Source organism: Arachis stenosperma, chromosome 1 (genome assembly GCF_014773155.1).
Source record: "Arachis stenosperma cultivar V10309 chromosome 1, arast.V10309.gnm1.PFL2, whole genome shotgun sequence".
In the NCBI taxonomy this organism is placed as follows: Eukaryota; Viridiplantae; Streptophyta; class Magnoliopsida; order Fabales; family Fabaceae; genus Arachis; species Arachis stenosperma.
The window spans coordinates 48,421,188-48,434,728 of record NC_080377.1 but is presented as its reverse complement, the minus strand read 5'-3'; the positions used below and the strand labels follow the sequence as shown (position 1 = coordinate 48,434,728).

Sequence of the window (13,541 nt, the reverse complement as noted above, 5' to 3'; positions counted from 1 at the left end):
GGTAGAACAACAGATGATTGAGGAACATCGAGAGGTGGTTTCATAGCATGAGAGTGAGAGTGAGAACAATTGTAAGTGATTTTTGCGAGGTGGTTTCACCACATAAAGGTTTCAATTTTGAGAGCTATCTAAGAATAGGTAATAGTTTTTGTAAGTTTTCTAAGAATTTAATAGTATTTGCTAACATTTGAGTATAAATGTTGACTAAAATTTAATTTTATGATAATCACTAACATTTTAATAAATGTTACTAAATGTCTAAAATATAGTAGTGTCATTTAATTATATATCATAGAAAACATACTAAAACAGGCAAGAGTTTATGTGTAGCTCTATACTTGTGTGTATTTAACATGAGGAATGCAAAAATAACACTTGAGAGAATGACGCAGTTTTTATAGGAACAAAATAACATTGCCAATCACATTCACACGTCCGATCCGTAGGATGTTATTCATAATCAGTTATGTTGCAATATTATATGATCTGAAAAAAATTTCACCTATTATAGTAATATGCATTTGTGAAGCAAATACTCAATTACTTAAGGAGAGAAATGCAGAAATAAAAAAAGCAATATACTATGTATCAAGAAATGCAACAAAGATCGGAATATTATTGAGCCTCTCCAAACTTGAAGATAAAAAAGAGTACTAATCCATGCATAAACATTTTCTTTATGGAAGAATAACAAAACTTACTATTATAAATGCATTTTGATTCACTGATTTGATGATCCATCCAATATACCTTAGAAAAAATTGAGAAGAACTGTATGCAGCCTTGCCAATCCACTTGTCAGGCTCATAACTGGAGACCTTTAGTTTGCGATGCATAGATTCAAGCAAAAGCCAGATCAAATCTAAAAATGATACAGTTAGATAACCAAGAGCCACAAAACCAAGATTGTAATGCATAAGCCTCTTCATGGAGGAATTGACTAAAAGAGGAGGGATTTCTTGCTACACCAAGAAAGATGAACTATTTTAAGTAACATACAAAATAGAAGTTTTTAACTACACTAAGAAAAAAAAGTTTAAGTGTTTAACCAATTATTAATCTAATTCAAACCTTTATTATTTCAAGTGAAGCAACCTACCAAAATCAAGAAACATTATTATTATTATTATTATTATTATTATTATTATTATTATTATTATTATTATTTTCCCTTAAGTTAAATAAAATCTCTAGAGAAGAAAAAGCATTTCAATTAAGTTAAACTAAAGCTCTAGAGAAAAAAGAGAAAAAGAGAAAGATGAAACAAACTAAAAAGATTAACACTTAGAATTAACACTTCATTGTATGCTCAATCAAGGAATTGGCTGTAAATAACTTTCAACCTCCTATGCAACTTCACTAGCTAGAACTAAACATTGTAAGTGAAGGGGAAAAAGAAATATAGTGAAGTAAAGCAACAAGAAGAAACAAACTTTGAACTTTATATCTCATACTAGTAAGAAACTAAGAATATTCAAAGCAAAAAGTGATATCCAACTTATATCAATAAATGACATGACTTATATTATTTGTGCTTTCTTTTGATCTGCCTCTCCTCTACATATCCTTCATCATAATTCAAAATTCTTCACATATTGATTCAATGTGAAAGAAAAAAACCGGAGTCAAATGGCAAGAACGCTTGCAGTAGCATTAGATTAGAAAGGTTGGCTGGACCCTGTGGCAAGAGCAGAAACAGTACAATTAGATAAGGCATATAAAACAAGTAATTAATGGTTATAACCCTTAATCAAATATTACTCAATATCCTACATAAAAATATCTTCAACTTGAAAAAAGTAAACTTGCTTCAAATAACATGGGAGAGATTAAAAATAACTAACGTGCCAATATTAGATAAGAACTCATAAGCATTACTCTTCGTTGCCTTTAAATGGATCTGAAATTATCACATGGCACATTGATAATAATAAAAAAGAATACTCTGCTACATTAGATCTTATAATGGTCAGATGGACTCTAAGAACACTGCAAAGAATACGACAATAATGGCATATGACATTAAAAAAGTTAAATGCAATCACAACTCAGATCTTCCAGTAGATCAAATATACATAACACAATAGACGAAGTGGTAATCCGAAAACAATGAATCATTACAGATAGTAGGAGAACTACTCTTTTCTCTTCCAAGTATAGCTTTCAACACTTTCCAAATAGCATAAAACCAAGGTTCAAATGCGAACAAGCACCATAAGATATTTCTGAATAATCATATTTCTAAATCACCTCTTTCATCATATATAATAAGAGTATATTACTATATCCCTTACACTCAATCAAATGATTTAATCAGCATCATCATCATCATCAAAATATTCATCTTCACTATCATCAATACCATTTTCAGCAAATTTCAGAAGAAAATAAGTGAAAAAAAATGAAAATAAAAAAAATCCCACTTTGTTTCTAATGCTTACGCAATCAAAATAAGCACAAAATGCCGCTGTTTAATAGAGATTTAAAAAAAAGAAGCATTTAGCACCCAAAATCTCATATAAAAAAACAAGGACTTCATCATCTTCATCTAACTCTTCAAAATCAGCATTCAAAGCAACTAACAAATTCAATATATATAATCTATTGAGATAAAATATGGAGAGAAAAATTACTCCTCAAATCACCTTTCATTGCGTTAAGTTGTTAATTGAAATGTAAATTTCGGTGTTCAATCAATTGAAAAATCAAAGAATCCAAATAAAAAGGTGAATAAGAAAATGAAACCCGAATAAAGAAATAAAAGGAATAAGGAGAAGAACCTAAGATAGTGGTGGCGACAGAGGCCGGAGGCTACTGTGACAAGAAACTCGTGCAACTGCAGCAAATTCAAACCACAGATAGAGCAGATTTGGCAGAAGAAAGGAAGCAGAAGAGCACTGCTTCGGGGTCAGGGCCAGCAGAAGTAGCGGCAATCGAAGCTCATGAAGTAAGGGTTAGGGTTAATAAGATTTGGGGGGCTCATGGAGCAATGGATTTCATAGTAAAATTAGACAAAAATCAATTAGCTAAAATAAAAATTGGACTTGTAACAAACACAATTAGCTAGTAAAAATTTGACAAATTTTAAGAATTCACCTCGTTTTGCTGCTCCATCAATGTAAAAAAATGAAATCAATGACCTAGGAGAAAAAAAGACAAAATAAGAAAGCGAATACCTAAACAAACAAAGAAAGGAAGAAAGAGCAGAACCAATGATGGATGATGATGGTGAAAGGCTAGCGACCACATAGACTAGAGGCGACAAAAGCGGGACGCTCATACATCTATAGCAGATTCGAACAATGCACACGTAGAACAAGATGGCGAGCAGATCCGGAGGAAGAGACAAAACAGAGGAGCTTGACATCGATAGAAGCAGCACTAATAAAGTTCAGGATGAAGGTCGAAGTAGATAACGACCAGGGACGATGGAGAAAGAAGTCGAGGAATGAGCAGATACAGGGAGAGTGAAAAATAGAATGAAACAGAAACAGGGCAAGTTGAGGCCGAACCCTTGATGGATTAAAAGAGTCAAGTTAGCGGTGGGTTTATAAAAATTGATGCAAATAAAATCATACAGCTGATCTTCTCAAAACTGTAGCCAGAATCATCGTTAAATTGGCAAATTATGGCGGTTATCAAAATAGACACTAATAATCTGCCACTATGTTCCGCTTCTATTGTAGTGTGTAACACCCTACAACTCAGAGCTTTACTCCTAGGTCATAAATTAAAGGTGTTGAGGCACTATGACCTCTAAAAATAAAATACTTACATATATAAAAAGGATGATATAGCTAGGAGCCTTGGAAGAAAAAGGTACGATAAAAAAAACCAAAGATTTGCATTGCTCATGCAAAATGATAAGATAGAAAGCTTATACAGGAAGGTAAAAGACATATATATATAAATATAGTGTTCCAACAGGAAAATATAATCTAGTTCTAGACTTGACCTGCGAAACCAAGGCTAGCTAGAATATATATAGATACAACCCAACAGTAAACCATAAGACAAAATACCAATCCTAATTCTCTAAAGTCAACCTCTAGGAGGGATAAAACATGTTCTTATACAAAATCGGAGAAATCACATATATATCTAAATATATAATATAAAAAACCCCAAAAAGATAAATCTTCGCTTCCAAGAAAGCAAATCTATCACACTCAGCGAGGCACATCACGTCATGCATCAGAAAAATAGCAACATGTATGGAATGAGAACCGAGGGTTCTCAATATGGTAAAGGTGCCCACATAGATAATATATAAGTTCTTGGAAAAGTCAGAGGCATTCCTAGAACTCCGACACTCTGATTATAAAACCTAAAGATTTAAAATAGAAAACCATAAATGGGGTGGTCCTCTAAGGTTCTAAACTTAACCAAAACCATACTAAAACCCTCAAATCCTCCGCCTTTCCTCTAATCCTCCAACTCTGGTGAAACCACACAGACAAACAAGCAGACAATGACAAAGATAGGTAGAGTACAAGTAATGCAGATAGCAAGTATAATAATTCAGGCATTCCCAATTAAAGCAAAAGCAAGCATTTCAAACATATGCATATGATGTATGCTTGTCCTTTGGCTGATGAGTCTCATCTGTCGATTATCAAGCCAACCCGACAAGTCCAGCTACTAAACCCTAGACTATCCCTTGACGCGCATCCCTAAGAGTCTATGCATAACTTTTTCTCATATATAAATTTTTCTCATTGGGGGAATCCTTCCTGAGAATTTATATGTGCCGCCAAAAACTTGGTGCATAATTTCTAACCACAAACTACCCGGCAAGTGCACCGAGTCGTACCAAGTAATACCTCAGGTGAGTGAGGGTCAATCCCACGAGGAGTGATGGACTAAGCAACAATGGTCGATTAATTTAGGGATAAGTACTTTTTTCATCCCCAAGGTCTGGGGTCGAAATCAAAATCGTCCCTAACCTTTTTTTTCTTATTAAAATCATCCCCAACGTTCAAAACGCTTTAAAATCATCCTTTCTCAAATTTTTGGACCAAAATACCCTCATCATCATCATTCTCCTCTTCACCTTTCCCACTACCACCACCACCACCACCACCACCACAACAGACACAGACACAAACACAAACACAAATACCACTCCCTCACCCCACTCCGATAACCCCCACCCCTAATTCCTCACCCCCAACCCCCTCACCCCTCACAACCTCCCCCTCACCCACTCCCTCACCTCATCGCCGTAACCCCCCTCACCCCTCACCTCACCCCCACCCCTCACTGCCTCCCCCTCACCCCCTCACCCACCCATTACCCCTTCACCGTAACCCCCCTCCCACCCCTCACCCCACTCCCTCACCGTAACCCCCCTCCCACCCCTCCCACCCCTCACCCCCTCACCCCCCTCACTCCCTCACCGTAACCCCCCTCCCACCCCTCACCCCCTCACCCCTCACCTCACTCGGTCATCATCATCATCATCATCAACAGATTTCATCAACAACAACAAATTTTATCCAAAATTCAGAAATTTAAATTTCAGCAACAACAAATTTCATCAACAACAACAAATTTCATCAAAAATCCAGTTCACAGAAGAAGAAGAAAAAGAATAAGAAGAAGCAGAAGGCAGAAAGCAAAAGCAGAAAAGCAGGGGCAGCGCGGCGGAACGGTGGGGTGGCGGCGGGCTGGAGTGATGGAGTGAGGGTTTGGGGGTGATGGAGTGATGGAGTGATGGAGTGAGGGTTTAGGGATGAGTGTAGAAGGAAGGGAAATTTGGGGGGGGGGGGGAGGAGAGAGACGAAGAAATGCTGATGTGTGGGGGGTGGGGTTTTATTTTTTTAATATTATTTTTAATTTTTGTTAAGGGTAATTTGGTCCAAAAAAATAGAAAAGGACGATTTTAAAACATTTTTAAATGTTGAGGATGATTTTAATAGAAAAAAAGGTCGGGGATGATTTTGATTTTGACCCCAGACCTTGGGAACGAAAAAAGTACTTATCCCATTAATTTACTTAGTTAGACTAACAGAAAATGGTCTTGAAGATTCAAAAGCATTAACAATAAATTCAGAATATTAGAAAGCAAGCAGTAAACAGGTTGTGAAATATGTATGGAGAAACAGTTAAGGCTTAAGAGATATCTATTTTCCGGATTGAATTTTCTTACTAGGTATTTTAATCATGCAAGATTTAATTCCTGGAAAACTATATATGACTAAACCCTAATTCCTTAGACCTTTTTAGTCTCCTCTAAAATTCATCAACCACCAATTTCTTGGTTAATTAATTCCAATTAGAGGGTGAAGTTCAATTCTAGTTATATGCCACAGAAATCCTAATTACCCAAATATAAGAGGATTATATGTCATGTATGCTGTTAAATCCAGATAATTAGAAATTTAGGAGAATATGTTTTCAAGCTATTGTTCAAGTAAAGAGCTTTTCCAAGTTATACAAGAACTCAATTAGAAAGAGGGTCATACTTCTGTTCCACCCAATTTCATAAAATAAAGAACGAAAATAATTCTTGAATTATATGAATCAGTACATGAATTAAAATAGAAAAAACAAGAGAATCAATCCATATAATAGACAGAGCTCCTAACCTTAACAGTGGAGGTTTAGTTGCTCACAGTTCACAGAGAAAATTAGGATTCAGGTAAACTGTAATTTATAGAATGAGGTAGAAGAGAAGTTTCTTTTCTCTTTTATATTTAATCCTAATTAATTTAAAATCTATTTTCTCCAACTAAAATAATATATTTTCCTATTTTTAAATAAAAAATAAAGTTTTAAATCAGAATTAATTAAACAATCTGCGCGACCCTTGTAAACACGGGGACCATTAACTTTACTAAGGACCACGCCTAACTTGGCAACAAGTCACGCCTTACTTGAGGGATGCAGTGAGGAGAAAGAGTGTGTTACTCTCATGTGCTGCGCCTAACTTGGGGAGTCACTGCACCTTACTTAAGGAGTCACGCCTATGGTTGCGTGTTGTTGTTGTTGTCTTACGCCTAACTTGAGAAATCTCAAGTTAGGTGCAGCCTTGGCCGAATTGGTGGGAGAGAAGTGTAGACTATTATATATCGTTGGAAAGCTCTGGAAGTTAGCTTTCCAACGCCACTAAAATCACGTTCATTGGATCGTTGTAGCTTGAGTTATTCAAGTTTGAGTGCAGAGAGGTCAGGGTTGACAGCATCATTCGCCTTCTCTTTTTCTGCGAAAACTCCATCAAATCCAGCCAAATGCTACCTAAAATAAATAGAATTACACACGACTCAAAGTAACATCCATAGTGGCTAAAAGATAATTAATTCTTGATTAAACTTAACAGATTAAATGCAAATTCACTAGGAAAAGATAGGAAAGATAATCACGTATCACCCGGTCACCCTTACATCGTTGGGTCAATAGAGTATCGAGTCTTAACCTGGAGCACATGGAGGCAAGCCACTGCTCTTTACCCAGGGAAACTCGTATCTCAGATAAAATAAGTGCAAAAGCCTTATTGTCATTCATATTCATTCAAAATCATTTTATAATCATTCATTATAGCCACAACATCACTTATACATCATATATTTGTACTTTTTATACATAATTCATCATAACCCGGAGTAAGTGGGGCATACCACACCCTTGCATCTACCCGAAGAGCCTCTATACTAACCAACCTGGAGCAAGTGGGGTGAAACCACAACCCTTGCGTCTACCCAGGAGGTACGTTCTCATATTCGCAGGAGAAACAAAGGAGGGGATCCTAACCTCCCACCATCTCACTTAAGCACCAGGGAGCCATTTCCACGTTTAAGCTCCAGTTTAAGCTTAAACTGGAGCTTAAACGTGTTCGACATTCTCCTCCAGGGTTGCGTTTTGCATTTCCACGTTTAAGCTCCAAGTTAAGCTTAAACTGGAGCTTAAACGTGTTCGACCTTTACCCTCTAGGATGGCTCTCTTCCATTCCCACGTTTAAGCTTCAGTTTAACCTTAAACTGAAGCTTAAACGTATTCGACAATTCCACACTCCAGGTTGCCTTCTTCCATTTCCACGTTTAAGCTTCAGTTTAACCTTAAACTGAAGCTTAAACGTGTTCGACTTATATCACCTCCAGGAGTGTCCAACGTTTAAGTTGCAGTTTAAGCTTAAACTGCAACTTAAACGCCACTAATTGAAAAGGTTTCTGGGCCAAAGATATTGCAGTTTAAGTTAGCATTTGAGCACAAACATTAACTTAAACATACTCTGGTATGAAACCCAATTGAATATCATGGTTTATGGGATTGGGCCTGAAGAATTGATGAGTCTGGAATTTCAAGTTGTTGAGTCATGTGTCATTACTTGATTATCACTAAGTTGGCTCAATGAATGTTGCAGAATTGGATCAGCAGCCTCATCAAGATTATGGATCATAAACCCAAAGCAAAAGGAAATCAGGGAAAGGCCTCAAAGCCCAAGAAACACAACAGAAGCTCAATTTAGAAAGTGTATAAATAGGATAGAATTTAAGTTAGTTAGGGACTTTGATCACTCTCGGAATTTTTGGATCATTTTTCTAGTTTTCATCTTTTTGTAATTGAATTCAGAGCTATGACTCACTAAACCCCTTTCATTGGGTTAGGGAGCTCTATTGTAATTCAATGAATCAATAATAGTTTTTATCTTCTTCTTCAATCTTTTCTCTTGAATTTTGTTAGAAAGCTTCTCGATCTAATTCCATTGGTTAGTTGTCTTGGGAAAGAAACTATCCATAATTGGAATCCTTCGGAACCTTGGGAAAGGAATGGAGGATTCATGCTAGAGAAGCTTTCTCACAGTAAATTGGATTGGGGTTTGGATGGATATTGTGACATGTAATCCTACCAAATTGTGGTTCATGAAACTGTGTGGTATAATCAGAGATCGAGCATTATCTCTTCTTATGAACATTTAAACCAAGGGATTGGGAATTTGTTTATTTTTAGAGAGAATTGGTGAGCCAAGGGATTGGGATCCAATCATATAAGATTGCCAAGCAAAATTCAATGAATGCATTGGTTGAGGAAGGGATAAAGATGTTTTGATTCGGAGATCTCAATATCTCCTGAAACCCAATGAATTCCCCATTTCTGATCTACCACTTTCTCTTTACATTCTGCACTTAAATTCATGCAATCACCCCGATCCCCTTTTAATTTCAGCAATTTAGCTTCTCGCCCTTTAATTCATGCAATTTAAGATTCCGCACTTTAAATTTCTTGCCATTTACGTTTCCCGCCAATTTTACATTCCGCAATTCTCATCTAAATCTTGATTCCGCTCAACTAGAACACACTTCTAATCCGAATTGCTCACTCAACCAATCCTTGTGGGATTCGACCTCACTCTATTGTGAGTTTTTACTTGACGATAACCGGTGCACTTGCCGGAAGAAATTTTTGCCGATCGTGCAATTTCCTAAAATCGTAGCTATCATGTTTATGGCTATCAAGTTTATGGCGCCGTTGCTGGGGATTGGTCTTCGATTGACAATTCTCAAATTGGAAGTTAACTAGATTGAGCATTTTTCTTGTTTTGTTAATTCAGTTCAAGTTACTTGTTGAATTTTAATTTCTGCACTCTGTTACTTGCTTTCTTTCTTTATGCCTTTAAATTCAAGCAACTAACTCACTGACTCACTAACTATTTGAATTAATTCCTCAACTGCTCTAACCATACTCTTCCATTAACCAAGAGTATTTCACTTGTTTGTTACCTGTGCTGTGTTCTTGTATGACAGGTAGGAGAAGAGAGACATCAACTCCTCCATATACCGAACCAGAGAGGACCCTTCATAGACTTAGAAGGGAAGCAAGAGGGAAGAGAGTACTGGGAGAAGGAGAATCTGAAGGAGAATCTGAGGACAATTTTGAGGAAGCTCTAGATCTCAACATGGATAGAGAAGTTCACAACCATGAGAGAGCTGATGGAAATAATGCCATTCCCGAGAGGAGGGTTCTTGGTTCATACATAAACCCAACCTCTGGGAATTGTGGTAGCAGCATTCAGAAACCACCCATTCAGGCCAACAATTTTGAACTCAAACCACAGCTAATATCACTGGTGGAGAATCATTGTTCATTTGGTGGGAATGCTAATGAAGATCCAAACCAACATCTCACAAAATTCCTGAGAATTTGCGACACTGTGAAGTCCAATGGAGTCCAGGAAGATGCCTATAAACTGCTCTTGTTCCCATTTTCACTTAGGGACAAGGCAGCTAAGTGGCTGGAATCATTCCCAAAGGGAAGCCTAACAACCTGGGATGAGGTGGAAAGCAAGTTTCTGGCACGTTTCTATCCCCCACAAAAGGTCAATAGGCTTCGATCTGAGGTTCAGACTTTTAGACAACAAGATGGTGAAACTCTCTACGAGGCATGGGAGAGGTTCAAGGATTTGACAAGGAAATGCCCACCAGACATGTTCCATGACTGGGTGCAATTGCATATTTTCTATGATGGACTTTCTTATGAATCAAGGAAGGCTGTAGACCATTCATCAGGAGGTTCATTGAACAGGAAAAAGACTGTGGAAGAAGCCATTGAAGTGATTGAGACAGTGGCTGAGAATGAGTACTACTATGCTTCAGAGAGACACAACACTAAGGGAGTCATGGCGCTGAACCATGTTGATACAATTCTAGCCCAAAACAAGGTGTTTGCCAAGTAACTAGCAGAGCTCACCAGGAAATTAGAAACAAATCAAGTGGCTGCAATACACACACAAGATCAAGAGGAGGTAAGCAATGAAGGAGGTGATTGGGAAGAGGCCAACTATGTGGGAAATCAACAAAGGCAACCATATGATCCACATTCCAACACTTACAACTCAGGCTGGAAAAACCACCCAAACTTTGGGTGGGGACACCAGCAAACCCAACCACAAAACCACAAACCTTACAACCCCAACCAACATAACAATTCCACATACCAAAACTCCAACCAAAGATCATACCAAGCCACACAAAACACTTACTTCCAACCACCATATCTTGGCCAAAATAATCAACCTGCCCAACCTAATCCGAACCAACAATTTCAAGATCAATTAAACAGGATAGAAGGAATGCTTGCAAATATAGGTCAGGACATAAGTGAGTTGAAAAGCTTTAGGGATGATGTGAGATCTACCTTAAGGAACCATGGTGAAAAACTCAAGAGGATGGAGTCTCAAGTAGGAGAGCTATCTCAACAGGCCCCCAAGTCAACTGCAGTGTTCCCTAGTGACACAGAAAAGAATCCTAAAGGGGAACAAAAGGGAGTGAGATGGGAAGAATGCAAGGCCATCACCATCTTGAAGGAAGGTGTGGAAGAAGCTAAGCAGGAAAGTGAAACTGAGCAAGCCAAGGAACTGCAAAATAAAGGCATGCTGGAAACATACCAACCAAAAGCACCATTTCCTCAGAGGTTAGGAGGAGGTGAAAAAGGGAAAACATATTCAAGGTTTTTAGAGACATTTCAGTCTCTCCATATCAATATTCCCTTTCTTGAGATTCTCCAGCAGATGCCTACACATATCAAGTATTTGAAGGAATTGCTGAGCAAGAAAAGAGTTTTGAAGGGAGGACAAACTGTAATAATGAACAAAGAATGCAGTGCCCTCATCAAGAAGGACATAGTCTCTAAGAAAACAGACCCAGGAAGTTTTCATATCCCCTGCATCATAGGAGAAACAAAAATTGACAGAGGATTCTGTGATCTAGGAGCTAGCATAAATGTGATGCCTCTGACTCTTATGAAGAGGCTACAACTGAATGAGGTGAGATCCACTGATGTAATCATACAACTGGCTGACAAAACTCAGAAGCAAGCTGAAGGGGTAGTTGAGAATGTGCTGGTAAAAGTGGGAAATTATTTCTTCCCCACAGACTTTGTCATTTTGGACATGGAGGAAAGCTACCTACACCCTATCATTCTGGGAAGGCCATTTCTAGCCACTGCTAGAGCGCTCATAGATGTAGAACAAGGAGAGCTAATTTTGAGAATACATGATGAACAGCTCATTTTCCATGTTTTCAAACCTGCATCTGAGCCTGAACCAGAACCTGAAAAGCCTAAGGATGATAGTAGCCATCTGTGTTTGGAGGAAAGCAATCCAGTAGCTGAAACTCTGAAACAGTCCTTGGAAGGCAAACAAGAATTGCAAGAGTTAAAGCCACAAGAATCAATAGAAACAGATCAGAAGGATCCTCCTGGCATAAGGGTCAATGAAGAAATCCTCAAGAGAGAGGGAAGAATTGTAAAGAAATTGCCAAGAGGGTGGAGAAACAAGAAAATTCCCGCTGAAAGCTTCTCTCCGGGAGATAAAGTGATATCAAGTCATTATCTGCCAATCCCACCTGGCCTCAAAACCATTCCTTCCCAGCTCCCTCAAGTGTTCACAATCAGGAAAGTTCTTTCTATGGAACATTTGGAAATCATGAAGGAATCAAATGGGGACGTTTTCATAGTGAGAGGAGAGGACATCAAGCACTACAATCCACCCTAACAAGGGACAACCGTCAAGCTAATGACGTTAAAGAAGCGCTTGTTGGGAGGCAACCCAACCTGAGGTAATACTCCTTTGCTGTTTCTTTTATTTGTTTCAATAAAAAGGTGAAGTAGTTTCTGTGCATTGCAAAGAATTAAGTTTGGTGTTTCACACCAAACAATGAATTTGTGGATCAATAATTCAAAGGGGAATGTGTGACTCTAAGTTTGGTGTTCCACCATACAGATCAACTGAACACAACAACCTTTGAATTATATGAAAGGAACAACCATTCTAAGCAATCACAGAAATACTTAAAATCCTTAGCAGCAACTTCATTCCAAGGAGAATTCAAGGATTCAAAGAGCAGAGGAGTAAGTAGGAGACTAAGTTTGGTGTTCACACACCAACTTAAGACTCAGACACTTGCTCATACAAAGTTGAGCTAACCACTCAAGTGCTTGAGAAGCAAGCAACTTCATCACTCTTTGCAGGAAAGGAAACAAGGATCTTAGAAAGAACATGAAGCAACAACTAGGAGAAGAAGGAGAAATCAAATTGTTTCCTGGCAACAAAGAGAAAACAAGAAATTTCACAAGGTGGTGTTGTTCCTTGACCATTCTTTAAAAGGCAAACAAAAGCATGCTTGTTCTGGTTTAAACTGTAATTGTTGAATCTTTCTGGAATGTGAAGTTTTTAGTATGAGTGTTGGTTTACTGCTTTGAATAAAGTGAATGCCTAGATGTTTGGATATAACTTCACCTTCTTAAACAAATGCTTGCCATGCTTGTTCTGTTTCCAAAAATAAAAGAAAAGTTTGAACAAAAGTAACTTGGCTCATTTAGTGACAAATCAAGTAGAATTAAGTGGTGGTATGCATGCTTGATTGTTTAGTCAGCTCACTGGAAATTGAGTGTAGAATTATCATTTTTGTGTAGAAGTTGAATACTGTCTATGGATCTTGATGAATAAATGTCTTTGGCCATAAAAAAGAAAGAAAAAGAAGAAGAAAAAGCCACTGAAAAAGGGCAACCAAAAAGCAAAAAAAAAAATTGAGAAAATAAGCTAG

At 37.6% G+C, this 13,541-nt stretch overlaps 1 non-coding gene across 1 annotated transcript; it reads right to left on the bottom strand.

Annotated features, from left to right (window-relative positions):
- Window positions 1–10,321: 10,321 nt before the first annotated feature.
- Window positions 10,322–10,425, bottom strand: LOC130948216 (small nucleolar RNA R71). The gene has a single exon (XR_009072977.1). It is a non-coding gene; the product is annotated as a small nucleolar RNA R71 (small nucleolar RNA).
- Window positions 10,426–13,541: the final 3,116 nt, after the last annotated feature.